We start from the raw sequence: 13,078 nt of genomic DNA, 5'->3' as shown, positions 1-13,078 counted from the left end.
AACAATGATTTCCATCTTACTTCCAGATCAACTGGAAAGGGAAAATTAGAGGAAGTCATTTATCAGCCTTCAGACTTACTGAAGTCCTACAATGTCAGTCTTCCAATTCTATCAAACAGGACCGGAGAGCAGGCTTCAAGTTTATTTGTAACAACTATTTTTCCATGTCCAGGCATTGTGTCTGGGTTCTGAGTACAAGATCTTTTCCTTCTATATCGCTGTTACAGGGTATCAAAACACCTTGGTCCATTTGGGTACCGAGCAGGACAAAGAGATGAGACTGACTGCCTTCCCCATCCGCCTTCCCAAAAAGTGAAAGAATGTCAATACTGCTTCCAGTGCCAAAAATAAAGTGGTTAAATGGCTGAGAAAGGCCAGACGACAGAGGGCCCACTGCCACTTCCCCAAGCCATCAGCTTTACACTTAACAACACCCCCCACAATCTCTCGCTGTTTCTCACTCCAAGCTTTTCCCTCAGTTCATTAAAAGGTCCATTCAGTAACCTGACACAAGTCATATTTTTTATCTTTAAGGATATTCTCAGGCAGTGTGAGGGCCTCATCCGATTCTCCACATCAAAACTAAGTACGCATTGCTAGCAGAGACTACTAGAAATTTCTTGTTACAGTTTAGTCAAAGGAAACCATTTTCAAATCAGCTGAAAACAGACGAGATGTATAAAAGGATTCAGGACATTTGAAAGAAATAGTATCATTTAGGTAATATTTTCAGGTGGTGGATAATGGAGTTTCCATTACAGAAGAGCTGTCATCACACTTCTTTTTGAAATAAATAGGATGTGATTGACAGTTTGCTAACAGTCCTATTGCCACAATAGCAGAAGCAAATTCTGAATGCAACTATTTTCACAATCTGACTGTAATTTAGCTATGCTGATTACAATACCAGATATATATATATATATTTTTTTTAAATATATAATATTTTTTTTTGGTAGAAAGACAATTTAAGGCACAGACAGGCTTTGAATTCCAAACAGCTGGTAATTGGCCTCAGGCTACAACACAGCCTGGTAATTCATTCTAAATTTTAAATCCACAGTTATAACTAAGAAGAGACCAGGCTTATGCATGGAAACAGCTCAACACCCATCACAGCGTGAGCTGACCACACAATTTGGACATGGCACTGCATGGCATGCAGTGACTCCCACTGACCCCACGTATTGATTAGCTCCCACACAGCCTGCCCACCTTTGCAGTCCAGCTGGGCCATCGTCCCAGTAATAAACCTCTAGGCAAGCCAGACTGAATTTTGAAGCCAGTCTCAGTGTCCCCTGCTGGTCTGGCTGAAAGAGGTTTGAGATAAAATCTATTTTTTCAGCCAGCAGAATTTATTCTACAGGAGCAAGAAAAAGTATCTTCTATGTCCTGTTCGTGTCTATGGGATACAGTGGGAAAATCCTCTCTTCGCAGAGCAATTGGGCTGAATCTCTTCTACCCTTCTTGCAAAGCATAGGCCTGATGGCCAGCTATAAGAAAGGTAGAGCCCCAAAGCTTACAGTTTAGTAACAGATGGTGACTGTGGTGGTTGATGGAGGTGTCCTCACAAAGAGAAGGAATTGCAGAACTTTCTGGCAGTTGCAACACCAATGATGGAGAAAGGCAAGAAAACTTCCCCTTTTCAAAGTTTTCATGCCAACAATCTGGGAACAAAACAAATTTAGACCCATCCTTGTTTTTTCCTGTATTCGTCTGGAAACTTCCCTAGTCATAAACTCCAGGCAAGCCGAATGTCATTCCAGAGTGCTTAGGCAAACAAGCTGCCAAAACAGCATTGGTTCTGTACCATGGGGTCCTACAGACTAAAACAACGTTGTTCATCAAGACAAAGGAGTCCAGATAGCAAAATCATGACCACCACTATCCCATATAAAAATATCCAAGTTAGTTTCTTCAGTACTAAATTAGTCTCTAACCAGCTCATCACTGTGTCGTATGGAGACACCCTCATGGTAGCCCTGCCTCAGGGAGCCTGTAGTATTCTGTTGTCCTAGCAGCAAATAGGACCCATAGTCATCTTCCATAGTCAAACACATTAAGAGCTTCATTTAAAATCATCAGCTTTAAAGCATTTTTACCATCAGTGACTGAAAGCATGCTACGTCAATCATTTCTTCATTAACAGACTGCATTTCAGTTTTGTCTCTTCTCAAAGAGGTGCCAGATAACGTCCAGTGACTTTTTTTTTTTATGAAAACAAAACACAACCAAACACAGCTACTTTAATAAGTTGCATGAAAAAAGTCTCTTTAGAGCTGGTTTGGAATTTCAAGCACTTTTCCCTGCTCACCTGTAAGTTTGCAAATACTTAAACATAAAAGTTCCTGATTCAGTCGCATCTTTCATAGCCCTCCAAACCTAAAGTGCATCCACTGAACTGCCTGATAAGCCTTGTGCGTGCTTCACCAGTCTGAGATTTCATCTTATCTCAGTGACAAACCAGCAGAGCTCTCAGAGCAACAAATGCTCTCTCTCTTTTGGAAGTTGGCGTTCAAGGTGACTGAGAGAGACACAAGGAGAATTAATTTTCTCCAGCATTGTTAAGGCTGGTTTCTAACTCAGCAGTAACACAGATATCCAAGACTCGTATAAAGTCACTTCATATAAATGCCTGATAAAAGAAATCAAATTCTTGCCTCAAAGAATGAGACATTTCTGAAGATGACAATAAGGACATAAATGCAAGACATCAGCAGAAACATCTGAGAAAATTAAACAATTCACAGGTGAAACGTCAAATTACCTGATCTTCACACTGAGTGTGTGCAGCATGTATGCTTTATATCTGTTTATTAAGTTTTTCTTAAACAGCATAACAACAAAATTAATCCAGGTAACTCTACAAATACCAATTTGTATACAAAACGTGTAAAATTCTACATTAAACTGGATTGGATTTTCACTGGGATTTACTCTACTTCAGGCTCACATGTTTAATGGTGCTCTAATACTCATTTTCTAACGTGGCTTGGGGCAATGTTGTGACTTGGACCTCTGAGCTCTATAAAAGGATGGATGTGGTAGTAATACTTACACATTTTAAAAACAAGCCTATTATTTACAGCCAACTCCTGTTCACAGAGTTGAATCCAGCTTCGTGTAAACAGGCCTGCAACTTCTGCGGCTACTAATCAATGTTTTCCCCTCTTTATAGTTGTGAGTTCCTGACAGTTTAATGAACTGAAATTTTAAGTCAATCTGAACTGAAAGTATTTCTGGTAACGTAGGCATACCCACTGCTGTATTTTCACACAGCAGGAACTTTGCAGCATGTTATTAATTACCCTGCACCTGACACTTCATTACAGTCACAGAACATATTTCTGTGGTTTCATGGTTATCTGGCTGCTTCGCAGAGCGACTCTGTTGTCATAGATCAGCCCCCAGGATGTTAAGTAAAACCACATCTGATGTTTTACCTGGGACTTGGGGCTGCACATGATTTCCCAAATCAACAGCGTGAGGATTATTTGTCTTGGTATTAGCATGAAAGCTACCTACGTGGGTCACAGTGCCTCTTCTCCTGTAAAGAATCATCATCGTCTATGCTACAAAATGAATAAATAAAGCTACCAGACAGTTTCAAACAAAACGGAGAAGAAGGATTCGGGGCACAGTCGACTGTGTGTAGCTTTAAGAGTTCCACCTTTGATGCTGTGATCAGACAACAGATTTCCTTCAGGATACAGACATCCAATTTGTCTGCGAGCCAGCTTGGTCTTCCAAAGACACTTCAGTACTGCCTCCCCGCTTGTTTTCTCCAGCTCTTCTCTCTAGGATAAGCTTAAAATAAAAGCCCAAATCTGATGGTGAGGGGCAAAAAGAAGGTGGTTCTGGCGCCTGCAAGTAATGTGAACTGGCATATGATTGATAACACTAATTTGATAAATTCCCTTGTGCTGAGCTGTACGCTGTGAATGAGTGATATGGAGGTGCTGGAGTGCCGGGAAAGAAGACAAGCATTTGTGACAGATGGGTGGATGTTTTGCAGTGTTGAAGAAGAACTGACATCCTTCTCAAAATGTCACTTTCCTTCTTGCGCTGGCATCCCCAGGCATCGCGGAGCTGCTGGCAGAACGGTCTCAGTAACGAACGACACCCGGATGGAGGAGAGCCGCCGAATGCAAATAGATGCTGCAAAATGTACAGCCAGTTAGGTCAGGGCTGATTGGGATGACGACAATTGCTGCCAGTCACAGACATTGTTCGTTGCTCTGCTGCTGCCTCCTAATCTGAAAGGTACTTACAGGCTTCCTGGCTTGCCAAGAGGAGACAACTTTGCCTCCCTGCAGCTGGTACTAAACTTCTGAGATAACCCATCCAGGCACAGCCGCTCTCGGCTCTGCTCTGCTGACGCTTGGGGCTCTGCACAGACATCAGATCAGGCTACAAGCCAGCACACCATTTGAACAGCCGCCCCAATGCCGCAGAAAACCATGCTTCAGCCTTCTTCCAAAGGAATGACATCAAAACACCCTGTCTGGTGCTCGGTTTCATCTGAAGTGAGCAGTGCAGCAAGCACGCAGGCCTGCAGGAAGGATGTGCAAGGCTCAGTAGTATCCCACCCCACAGGTGCTGTATGTTGCTGGCAGCTTTGTATTTCTTTCCCTATTTTCAGATCTGTAGGTTGCAACTATTTCAAGGAAGACCATGAGTAGACAACGGGCACTAAAAGCCATTAGGAGAGCAAACCCCAGCCTTTACTGAGATGAAAGCAACTAATTTTAGCCTTAAGCAGCTCTCTTATCACAGCCTTCCCTAAGAGCAGCTTTCCTATACAAGTTTAAGTAGCTCCTAAATCATATTTAGGATCTCTTCCCCTCCCTATAAAGAGTCTGAAGCAGTAGTACAGTCAGCTATAACAACGTCTAGGTTTGTCTCTTTTGTAGAGTCAGCAATGCAAAATATAATTCTAAAATAAGTCCAATAGATTTTAATATAATAATCTGACTTGCATAAATTACACACACTCATTTCTACTTAAAAAAAAAAAATCCAAAAAAACCATGCTGATGCAAAGAAGCTAACCACTGCATATTCCATGTTATGTGCCAGAGACAGCTTTTGGTACAAGCCATCCATTTCAGAGAGTCTATCTCCTGCTCACAGACAAGGGACTGTCTAAAAATGAAGCAGCCACAACGCATCACCTGGGAACACAAAATCAAGGAAATTCTGTACCCATGGAAAGATTCAGAAGCCACTTGCCCAACTGTTTAATAGTGCATCAGTGCAGCTAAGAGGATTCTCTTAAAAATATATATAATTATTAAAAACAAAACAACAAAAACAATAACGCAGGTATCTAAGCTTCACCACAACCAGACACGTTGCCTGTCAAGATCCTTTCTGACCTCCTGCCTGGAGACCCCGGAGTATCACCCAGTAATTGCTGCACCAAACCCAATCATTTGTTGTTAAAATCAAATCTGTCTTTCAGAAAGACAGCCAAGTCTTGATCTCTGGCATGTAGTAACACGTGAGCCGCTGCATAACAGAAGATGTGCTGCTTCTTCTGGCTAGGATACTTCGCTTTGATAGTGACATTAAAAATGCAACAATTAACTCTGATGAAATCAACCATTACGTCTTAACGCAATAATGGGCTGTAACATAATTAACTGGAAGTTATCTGAGTGGTTTTTTTTTCCTAACATGCACATTCAGGGCTGCACTTTGATCTATAATTTGGCAGGAAAAAGCAGAAAATGCAAAACCAGTGGCTTGGAAAGAGAATCAATAGCACTGCACACTCAGCTCCCCCCCCTCCCCTGCCTTTGTTGCACAACTGGTGCTCTCACAAGCCACTTCTCACTCGTGTGAGCAAGCTGTGTTTCCATCCAGCTTCCACCAGGAGGAAGACACCCCCACACCGGACAGCTTTCCAGATGCAAAGGAAAAGCTTGGCACTACCTGGCTTACCAGAAGCAAGAAACAGGAGTCTCATACCAAGGCACAAGCTGCTGAGGTATCAAAATGGCTTTGGTTACTGTGGAACAACAACAAAAATCACCTCATTACCCATTAACAACATTTTTCTCAGGGCAAAACTGGCACATTTTCATTGTTCCCTACTGAGCCTAGGCCAAACATGTAAAGGACTTGACCAAGGCAGCCCTGAAGTCTGCTGCAGAGCACAGGCTTGAGCTGGATCTCTGATCCTTGGTGCAGTCCCTTAAGATCCCCAAAATCTTTGCGCTGACCAGAAGACACATTTAAGAGTGCAGTCAGCTCTGGCTGGAGTAGAGCTGGTCTGATACATGAGGAGTATGCTTTGCTTCTTCTGAAGGGTAAAGAGGAAGCTCAAAAGTCACAAGCACTGTTAACAACATATCCAGATTCTCAGGATACTCTGTTCTTAAAGGGCTTTTGGTTAAGAAGATGCACTTTCCTGCTGCCGGGTTTATAGAGGAAAGCTGGAAACCCATAAAACTGAAATGTTTGACAGTCATGGAACAAGAAGTATCGCAATTTTCTACTTTCAGGTTTCTGAAAAACCCTCACTGGTAATGTGCAAACTCTTAGAGATGCTAATGCCACAGTTTAGCACTAAATCACAATATTTGCCATCTAAAGGGTCCAGTCCAGGAACAGTTACAGCCTCACAGCTTCCTCTGAAAGCAAAGTAAGAACATGGATGTAACCTAAGGGCCATGATCTTTTTGTTTAGTCTATGTTCTTACAAATGGCAAGATATTTCTGTTTCTTCATTCCCACAAGCCAGTTCTGCTTCATTCTGGTTTCTAGGAGCAAGAAGAGTGCTAGAAGGGAAAACCTAGTCCCATCTGCACAGACTTGGCTGTAATCTTCGTTATACATCTAAGACAAACAGCCACCCAGCTGTCGTCACATCTGGGGTGAAACGCTCAAAAGACATCTCCCTCACTCTGAAGCAGCTCCATTCTGTTTCCAGGCACTCACATAATATACTTGGAAGCAACAAGAGCTCCACCATGGACCATGGGCAACTTTCACTGCTCCCCAGAACCGCTCAGCTTTATGGCCCGGCCAGCAATTTGCTGCTGGGAGGTGGAAATGCAAGTGTACAGTCGCCTGCCATATAGCAAATGCCAGGTGTCACAGCTAGCACCTGACCAGCAATGCCAGTGGAAAAGAAACAAACCATTGTTTTCTTGTCAAGTTTGATCCCGTTTTAAGGGTTTATCATCTCCTCTAGTCAGCTTGTAACAGTTGCAGTTATTAGGATGAGTTTTTTTTTTTTTTGTGCTAATGCCTCCAATTCAGTAAAAACATTTTTCTTTGAATTACCTGCCAGGAGGTTGTTTCTTGGCATGGTTGTGTATATGAACATTGATAAATACCTAAATATGTCCATATTTTAGTATTGGACTTGCCGTAACTGAATATCTGAGTAGAAAAATGGGTGGTGAAATATTCTTGGCTGCTTCTTCAACTATTCCCTTTGCAACTGCTGTTCGAAAAATTAGTGGACTAGCCAGACCTTTGCCCTGACCTGAAACAACCCTAAGCCTATAGAAACCAGGACTCATGAAAGCATTCTATTTTGAGCATCTTTTGCCCTATGTATAAAAAACAGCAACAATGACAAAACCCACAAAAAAGAGGTACTAAGTGGGATATTGAAGAAATTCAGTCCTCATTTTAAAAAGAATGAAATCAGTTTAGTTAACATGTACTACTCTGAGGGACAAAGAACAAAGGAAATAAAAGCTACTCCATTATTAAATCCTAATGATGGAATCCTAAATCCTATAATTTCTGGATTTCCATCAGTTCTTTCCATACACTTCATCTCAGAGCTCAGATACTATCTCTGTAAATTAGCCCATAAGAAGGAAAATTAACGTAATACAAAGTATGCCCATGATCCTAACTGCAAAATTCGGATTCCCTCTACAAGTGAGGATGTACCCTGTAACACGAGCGCCCTTCACAATCACAGCAGAGGTGATACTGAGAGGTGTTCAGGTGGCACGTACGCAGTGCTCAGGGGCCTGCCGATTACCTTTACTAGCATCTACACAGCAAAGTTATTCTCTGAGCATATTTCACCTTATCCTTGGATCCTTGGAGTCGTTTATACATTTCAGGTAGCCTGACAACTGTTTCTTGGACAAAGAAGCTAAAAAACACAGACACTCAGCAGCAGGTTCAAAGTTAATCAGAAATTCAATGATTAGGTCAACTACGTAAGAGAAAGTTAATTAAATTGCTCCCAGATAATCTTTAATTTTTATACACAAGCAAGCACTAAAAAGCCTGCCTGAGAAGCGCTGGGGAATTTCTCCTTTGTCTCTGCAATTCTGTTGGACTTCAACCCCACACACACCGTGCTGAAATCATGAGCATTTTGAGGGCTAAAATTCAACATCAAATTGATCCACCCAGATCTTGGATCATTAGGACTTCTTAAAATTAATAACTACGGTTAAAATACCTTGGACTTTTTCCCTTTTATTGTTATTTAACAAAAGAGTACTTCATATTTTAATAGGATTCTGCAACATGATAAATACTTTTTTTCTTTAAAAAATGATGAAAAGGGCACATCTCACGAAAATCAAGCTGTCTGTTGCACGAGCTTTATCTCTGTGTCCCATCAGAGCCTTTCAAGCAGAACTGAAGATGTTTTCTTTTTAATTACTTGTAGCTGAATACTTTTCTCATCACATTTAGACACCATACAGAAAAGCAACCTCAAGATGGCGATGTTTCGCCCTTTTTAGAAGCTAGGCTGCTCGCTCCTATCCCTGAGATGTCATCCCTTATTCTGGAGGCAGAGGGGAATTTATCGTTGAGTACATTATGGTGTAGCTACCCCACAGAAGTCTTTGCATCCCTCTCTGATAAAGGTACTTACCTGCCATTAGCAAGTCTTGCACCTTGCAGTAAAAGAAAAACTTCAACTAGAAAAGTTATTTCCAATTATTAATAGATTTCTGAAGTGCTTGCTTTCTCTTCACAACCTCAAGCCTAAAAAGCAATCCTGATTTTTTATTAGATGACAGCAAGATAAATTCGTGAACACTCTAAAACATAGCATGATGTGTCTACAGCTTTTGTAGAGGTTTCTTCTATCGCTTTTGTCCCTTTGCACCACCATGAAGAGTTGCAGCCCTGCACGGACTTTAGCTGAGTGAGCAAAGCAGCACTTTTTTTTTTTTTTTATCAGATACTATAGGAAAGAGGTCTTTATGGTAGATTAGCATTTCTGTAACACACAGTTGCAAAGCCTTCTAGGGAAAAAAAAATGAGGAAATACCTCATTTAGAAGTAGAGGCTTGCCCAAATATTTTTCAGACATGAGCAGAGAAGTGACCCTAGCTGCAGAGAACAAGGAGAGCAGCCCCTGGCCCTCAGTGGCTCAAAACACCGGTCTCGTGTTATGGCAGCAGTGAGCAATCCCAAAGCCAAGAAGCACGAGTGAATACCAGTAACCACTCATCCCTCAAGTGGTAAACAGGAACGAAGCTAAATGCCTTCGGCACCAGAGCGAGGGGAAAATTCACTCTTTTCTGTTAGGAAAAAGCATAGGAATAGTTAAGTGTGAGATGATTTTTATTTTAAAAAGAAATAGCAATTTAAATGTTCTTCAAGGCTGCTCCTCTCGGTTATGCCAAGACTGAAGCCTTCTCCCAGTCACCCCTCCAGTGCCTGGACATCCCTCACAAATTGGTCAGCCCCAGACTGGATCCAGCAGTGTGGGTGCTGTCTTACCAGTAGATGGAGATCGCAGCCTCCCTGATCTGCTTGGGCATGCTCTTTCCGATGCAGCCTGAATGCTATTTGCCTCATCAGCCATGAGAGCAAACTTACATAGCTTCTTGTCACCAGAACTGACACTCAGCTCGCAGAAAACGGGACAGATCCGTCTTTCCTGAAGAAGAGCCAAGGAGCGGGTGGGTGTGAGTTGTGGCTTACTCTGGGGCACAATTTACATGTGTTTCCCACGCAGCCTACCACCAGCAAAGGCCCAAAAAGTCTGCTGGGCATATTTAAAAGTCATCTCCCTACATACCCATAGTGATACCTCATCGCTTCTGAGGGCAGGCAGGCAGGCAGCTGCTCAGCAAGCAGGCCAGAGTTCAATTTACCCAGCTCCTATAAGCTCTTGAAATGGTGCCCTGTGGTTTGTAAGCTCGTGCCAACAGACCCAGATCCTGTTTGCTCTTTTCTGCAAGGCATTTCCCGCACCTCTCAGCCATGCTCCTTCTTCTGTCCCCTTTGCTTCGTGCCCCAGCTGACTGTCATCCCCCGGGACCCAAAAATTCACCACATGAAAACCCAACACGCTACATCCAATGCCTCTGTCAAGGCAAGTGCTGCCTTTCAAGCTGACTAATTTCACTGACTAATTAAGCATGGAGACACACCAGATTGCCAGCACTGAATGGTGGCTGCAGCATCTATCACTCCAGCAGGATTCAATCTAATGAGCTAAAAGCAACACCCTGAGAATCCCAAACAGCTTGCTCATGGAATGGGAAACCTATTGTTTTCCATGCTCTAAAATTCCCCAACTTAAAAAAGAGAAAACCAAAACAAGCCCTGCCTTCTACAGCCTTTAAAACACTAATAATGAATTACCAAGAAAAAAAAAAAACTGTTCCACTTCAGTCATTAATGTTACATATCACACCTTTCAGTTTCTTTCTGGGCATTGAAGTTCCCAAGGTCCTTCAGAAGTAGTTAAAATTATATGGCCAGCTTAAGTCCCATCTGCCTAAAAAAAAACATATTTCATCTGCTGTTTCCATCAGGGATACGGTTTCCTTTCCTCCTTCACGCATGCTTGGCTTCCTTTGTGCGTGTGTATTTTGGGTGTTTGGTAAAGCATTCTTTTTCCTGCTGACTAAGCAGTTCACAGAGAAACTTTATGCAGAAATTGGGAACGGTAAGATGTTATTTGTACAGTTTCTTACCTTCTGCAGTGACCTAGACCATCGTGAAGACCCCGAGAAACAGGGCAGCACCTAAATGACATGATTTCACACGCTGCATCTGGTTACACAGAATGTAAGGCAACTAGACCGAAAAGGAAAGGGAAATAACCCAGGGACAAAGATGCTATAAATCAAAGCAACGGCACAGCTCCATGCTCATACTCTTACTCCAGCTAGATCTGTATTTGAAATTAACTTCTCCCCTCACAGCACCAGAGATAGTGCTAGTTCTGTTTATTGAGGACATGAAGGTTGTAATTAGCAATACTTGCCCTGACCAGATCAGTACTTCTGAACATCTTTGGGATAACAATCTCACCAGAGCAGACATTAGTTCTAATGAAAACATTTTCAGGCTGAAGGGGGAAGGAAGATTTCCAATTACCCTATTTGGCATAGACTAACTGGAAAAGAAATTACTGTAAGTAAATAGAGTTGCACCCTAAATGTAAAGAGAAACACCACTGATGCTTACAGAACATAACATAGAAGTATCACTATGTACTGAAATCTGAGCTAAGGGCATAATTTCAAATCTTTTGAGACAGGAGTAACATTACAAAAGTGTATTTTTGCAAAATCTTTGACTGATCAATCAGTCTGAAAATAAAACTCATAACCTAGTTTATATTAGTATCCCAAAAGAAACAGCAAAATGAAAGAAACTATAACTTCTTGAGCTAGTAACGTTGGGTTAATCTTCAGGTCAATCTCTAATGCTGAAATTTGGTTCTGGTATCTGAAGATATTTGGTGATTTGGGATTTTTAAGAGAATAAATTAGAAAACTTTATGAAAAAAAAAAAAAAAAGTAACTCATGGGTCTATTGCTGAGAAGATAGACAAAGAAAACTGAAGTCTGGTTGAGACAACTTTTCACCATAGACTCATGATCTTTAAAAAAAAAAAAATGGGGGGGGGGGGGGGGGAGCACTGCAGTGTTTCAATTCACAATTGAAATGCCCAAGTCTCAGACTTTAACATTTTTCAAAAATAAGATGTTCCAGCTTTTCTGGAAAGGGCTGCTTCTCCAGTACTTCCAGCCAATGTTGGACAAGAACATACCATTTGCTACTGACTTCTAACATCCAATTTCCACACTGAAGCATCTGCATGCAGCATTACCATACTGTTGAAGTTTCAAGTCCTTCTTGAACATCTTAGGTACAGAAATACCTTGATACAAAGGGACTGCATCCACATCATAACCCAGATCAAACAGTTTTATTCCAGAGAAGATAAATGTAAAACAAACAATCACTTACAAAGTAGATTTTCATATTTGTCCACCTCTTGATCTAAAGAAAGACTGAATTAGTCAGCTGCATCCTAAAAAATAGCCAATACGAGCCTTGGCTAGTTCAGCTGTGACTAGTTTAAGGAACAAGATGAAGCACAGTCAGCTCTAGCAGCATTTGATTACGGATTAGCCCTGCAGTAATTATCTGTGTTACCGCAGAACACGTGAAGGTAGCCCAGCTGCTGTACGTTGCCATTTATCTAGAAAATAATGAAACCAGAGTTGCAATATACTAGAAAATTAACTGTTGTTTGCTTAATCAAGATCAATAACATTTAGGCATTTTACGTCTTTTGATCCTAATTTAGAAACATCTTAAATCACATGCCTTAGGGTCTACTGAGTTAGGACTCATTTAATTGCTGTGGTGAGCTAGGCCTACATCTTTGCTTGCTACACCCTTGAAGCCTATGTCAATTATGTGCCTGGTGACACCGCCTGTCTCGGAAATTGAGGACTCTGTTTTGATACCCTGGTTTGAGCATAAATAAAGCTTCAACTCCTGCTTCTATCAAATAGCAAATGGCTAACGCACATGGGTTTTATAGCCAAGAAAAAAAGAGAAAAGAAAAAAAAAAGGAACTTACTGTTGAATTTGTAAAATTCTCATTACTATCAAATCAGAGAAGATGCTCCCTTTGCCCCTGTCTCCTCTCGTAATAATCGAGCCACAGGCCAGCCCCACAAATAGCCTACAGGTGGTGATCTTCTGTTACAGACTTGTCTTTTTTGGTCCAGATAAGCTGCTTGTATCCCTTCTTTGGAAAATTCCTCCTTTTCCCGTGTCTGTATGCAGCATAGCGCACTAACGTTCTGCTTCAGACACGGCA

At 41.6% G+C, this 13,078-nt stretch overlaps 1 protein-coding gene and 1 long non-coding RNA gene across 8 annotated transcripts in view; both read right to left on the bottom strand.

The window, feature by feature from the left end:
• Positions 1-13,078, bottom strand: part of TUB (TUB bipartite transcription factor) — a 116,934-nt gene that overhangs the window by 83,858 nt on the left and 19,998 nt on the right. The window lies entirely within an intron of this gene.
• LOC137857966 (uncharacterized) lies at positions 6,104-12,495 on the bottom strand. Its single transcript, XR_011097439.1, has 4 exons — positions 12,214-12,495; positions 10,646-10,729; positions 9,724-9,883; positions 6,104-9,521 (listed from the first exon to the last, which is right to left on the bottom strand). It is a non-coding gene; the product is annotated as an uncharacterized lncRNA (long non-coding RNA).

The sequence above is a fragment of the Anas acuta genome, chromosome 5 (genome assembly GCF_963932015.1).
Source record: "Anas acuta chromosome 5, bAnaAcu1.1, whole genome shotgun sequence".
Taxonomy (NCBI): domain Eukaryota; kingdom Metazoa; phylum Chordata; class Aves; order Anseriformes; family Anatidae; genus Anas; species Anas acuta.
This window is presented reverse-complemented; position numbering and strand designations above follow the sequence as displayed.